This window comes from Polistes dominula, unplaced genomic scaffold, assembly GCF_049000335.1.
Source record: "Polistes dominula isolate Pdom_NZ unplaced genomic scaffold, Pdom_raw_medaka contig_15, whole genome shotgun sequence".
Classification (NCBI taxonomy): Eukaryota; Metazoa; Arthropoda; class Insecta; order Hymenoptera; family Vespidae; genus Polistes; species Polistes dominula.
The window spans coordinates 7,081,503-7,086,084 of NW_028300915.1; the positions used below are offsets into that span (position 1 = coordinate 7,081,503).

The window sequence follows — 4,582 nt, forward strand, 5'->3', positions numbered from 1 at the left end:
TTTCATTCGCGTTTACATTTACGCGGACTAAACTCTGGGATTTACACTTTCCGTTTCAACCGAAGGAGGGTATATACATAAGCTTCTACTTTCATATGTATTCATGTATTTTATTTCAAACCCTCATTATACGCTTTGCCAAGGTAACACACGAATTCCCTACTGGCTAGTAATAGGTATTTTTAACGTTCACGTACTAATTATTATTCGGCATACATCTAGTTACGATTTGTTGCTAACGAACGTTCTATTGAATTACCACGTGTGTACGAATTAACGAACTTGTATATTATTATTATTATTATTATTATTATTATTATTATTATTATTATTATTATTTTTTTTATTATTATTATTATTATTATTATTATTATTATTATTATTATTATTATTATTATTATTGTCAATTGTCCAACAATTGATCGGTTGATAGGCATCCAGTCATTTTTTACGCTCACGAATTAATTTATGTAAATAAAGTAAAAAAAAAATTGGTTCTTTTTCTATAAATTACTACGATGATCGAAGTAGCGTATAAACGAATTTTTACTTTAAAAAAAGACGAGTGTCGTCGCGTCGTCCAGTAGAAAAAGGTTTGGGAATGGCGAATGACGTCTCTTCGAAGTTTTCAAGTCCAGTATGGGGTTATAGGTAGTTGCAAGGCTCAAAAAAGACGTCTTTTTATGAATTTCTTATAGAAACAGTTTTTATTTATCAATTACAAGTGATGGTAATTCAAATAGAGCGTTCTTTTAAGAATACAATAGCGCGTCGATCATGTAAAAATATTGATGTGCACCGCTCCTGTAGATGATGTCCCGAACGACCTCCAAAAAAGGCGCTTGGCGGTGATCTCTATATCGGCGGTTTGGATTATCTGAAATTAAAAATTATGGTAGATTCTTTTAAAGGATAGATTAATGCAGGTATTAAACGGAAGGAATAATAAAAATTTTGATTTTTGACAAAATGGCGTCTATTTGAAAAAATGTTTCGTTTTTGACTAAAATTTTCGCTCCAAATTGATAAAAAAAATAGTAATAATTTAAAAAAATTTTGTTCTTTTCGTTTAATACCTTAGGAATGTATCTAAGAAGATTGTGTAAAAATTTGAGACCGATCGGACAAGTCATTTCTGAGAAATCGTGTTCACCGACTTTGAAAACACCGTTTTGACAAAAACGCGTTTAAAGTTTCAGAAGTAGTTTACACATAGTTAAAATTTTTTTTCTTCATCTTACATAGTATCATCTATTGCAGGGCAATAAGAGGGACCTTTTGCCGTATCGGTAGCTTTTAATAAGTTCAGCTGGTGTTGTCATCGAGCCATTCTTCCTTCTCGCGTGCTCCCATGCGCTCTCGCGTTGGAGATCATCATACATTTTGCGTTCTCTTTTTCGACATAAACATGAGCTGCGGTGCCTAATGAAAATTCTAATGCACTCATAAAGTACAATAATGATTTTGTACCTTCATTAAACATTCCAGCTGCAATGTAAGCCGTTATTTCAACAACTTTAGAGCCACATGGAACAATTTTTGGAGTTATTTTCCATATTAACTGATTATAACTCTCATTATTGTTTTGTGTAAATCCACCAACACACCTTTCCAATAATTTTACGTTGCTAAGATCTTCATAAATTGGATATATAGCTTCAGCAACATCAGCTGGTAAAGTTGGATAATCATGGGTGTAAGAAGATAATGTGTCTGTTGCTAGCGCTTGCTGCCAACTACACCATTAACACGATTTTCACACTTATCACACACTACAACGATTTTAAGACCAAGTCCACGGGGAGAAGCAGTTTCAAATTTTATTTTTCCGTCACAAGAGTTACATTTCACATAATCAATTATTGCAGCAAATACTTAATATTTTGGTAAACAATATCTTATCTCTGCTGCCTATCGTATTTCATGATATTTTATTTCATAGGCTTATCGCAGAATCTGTTTCACAGAAATTGAACATTATAAAAAATAACAAATATAAAGTTTATTATCTATAAAAGATTGGGGGGGGGGGGGTACTGGAAATTTGGTACGACGAAAGATTTGGTACTGAACGCACGACTTTACACTCTGACGTGGCCTTACAAATTCAGGTATATCACCGAAAATATTTATTGGATTAGCTTCAAATTTTCATAGAATATACTAAAATATATATACATTCCGAAAATGCAAAAAAAAAATCGATTTTTTGAAAATTCTAACTGCCTATAACCCCTTATAGCAATATCTTAGTAATAAATTTACAATACACTGTTTCCAATGTCGTTTTGCTTTATCGATTCGATCGAATGTTTCCTATCGAATTTCCACCTAAATTTGCATATATCCTAGGACGGTGCTCGAAATCCCGTATAAATTTTAACGAGATACTCTCGTGAGTACTCCAACAGCACATTTTAGAATGATCGTCCAAATATGGCGTTCACGAAGCGAATTGCGATGAGTATAGTTGATTATAATAAGAAAATTCTTTTTTCAATTTCTTCATAAACTATTTCAATTTCTACATTATGCGAGATTGTTAATATTTGCAAGAATATTTTTTCTCTTTTATCTTATTGATATTTCGCAGTATAACGTAAGATTTCATTATTTTATTCTAAAATGATTGAATCGAATTATTTTTCAAGTAAATGTTCATTATACTTGCTGTTTATATAATACTTTGCAAGAAAAAATTAGAAAAACGTAGAAAGAAGAAAAGAAATGTTGGGTTTCATAAGAAAAAAAATCTTCGAAGATTTAATCGAGATATGATAGCTTTAAGGATAATTTTTTTTTTCAGTTAGGTTAGTATTCTAGAATAAAAGAAACCCAACAGATAGCCGTTACAAACAGATTCAGTCGAAGTTAGAACATCGATGGTTTCGAATGTTAGAACGACGAAGAAACAGAGTATCGTATTATCGGAATTTCTACTATAAAAACAGAAGTGTATTTGAGATAATCGTGGAAAAGTATCGATTCTCGATTAACTCTGGCAGTATCGATAATCCGAGTTCGGTAAACAGTAGGGATCCGTACCCGAACTTTCGGCCTCTTCTCTTCGTACATTGGAACTTTGAAACTCTCGAACTCTTTAGGACCACCTATCTATCACTGTCAGATTTCTGTGTGACTTTATCGACAATCCGGTTTGCGTTAAAAAGACAGCCATTTGAATTAGTAGAAGAAGAGTTGGTAGATCTCTTTTGCATTGTTAATAAGTTTCTCTTACGTTTATAAAGCGAGTAATCACGCGAAGATCTTTTGAATGTTCCTTGTCTCTACTTCTTATTTATCTTTACTTATTGTTAGCTTAAATTGGATAAAAGAAAAGGATAATTTCCTTTTATCTCGATCATTCAATGAATTGAGAATCCCCAACCCGTCCCTTAAGGATTAGAGAACGTATAAATAAATACTAAATACTTTATGGTATCTTAAATAATTTCAATCTTCTTAATTGATATAAACTGACAATGAGACAATTTTTTATTTGCTTTAATATCGATCGAATCGAATCGATTGATCGTTGTGATATGTGTGGGACTTTAAAAGGAATATATCTTATTCATACATAAGATAAAGTAAGAATACATGAAAGAAACGGAATAAAATGTCTGTTGAAAGTCAACCAAAAAAGAGAAGATTGATTACTTTTGCATTTGATCATTTTTTAAAAGAAATCGCTAAGAAAGGAACGACGATCTTCGTTCCAATCTACGTTCCATCCACTTCTTCTTTCCTTCCTTTCTTCCTTCCTTCTTTGCGTCCCCTCGTAATTCCATCGAATTTTCATTCTCCTAATTGAACTTCGTGTAAACTCAATCATCTCGTTGTGAAAATATGAGAGGAAGAAATAAACGCAAAGGAAAAGGGAGAAAAGAGTGGGCTTGGGGGTGGGTAGGTGAGGGGTTCAGGGAGAAGGGGGAATAGATATTCCACCTTCGTTGCTTTCCGTTATCGGAATTTTCATTAATGTCCGCTCTCTTAAAATGAATATCCATCGGTCGGCACTTGAAACGATTGGCTTTTCTACGGTTATTATAAACCGATTCAAATCAGAAAGTACAGCTTGGCTTTGGTATAGCAAAACGAATAAATCACCAATGAAAAGTGACATCGAACACAACCTTTACAAAATTTCAATCAAATTAACGAGATAATAGATTGATTCTTGAATCATTTAATTTTTAATCAAATAAATCGTTATAATAAGATTTTTCTTTTATTCTTACAAAAGAAAATTATACAAATTTCATTTATTAAATCAAATTACTCGAATAAATTTTTCGTTGAATTTGATTTTCATTTCTATCGCTGATCGATCGATCAGATTAGAATCGTCTAAAAAAAGAAAAACAATAAAGAATCAAATGGAAAACTTTTTTTTATGGATATTTAAAATTTTAGATTGCAATTCAGTGGTTTGTAAATATTGTTGACGAAAGCAACAATAAACGAAAGAAGTAGATATGAAAAATGGATAAAAGGAAGGGACTATATAAATACGTGAGGAACATGCTCTAACTGATAGTTGCGGTATCGAAAGTTTTCAATTTTATCAGGTGGGGTTATA

At 32.0% G+C, this 4,582-nt stretch overlaps 1 pseudogene; it reads right to left on the bottom strand.

Annotated features, from left to right (window-relative positions):
* Positions 1-892: 892 nt before the first annotated feature.
* Positions 893-1,744, bottom strand: LOC149033214 (uncharacterized; annotated as a pseudogene).
* Positions 1,745-4,582: the final 2,838 nt, after the last annotated feature.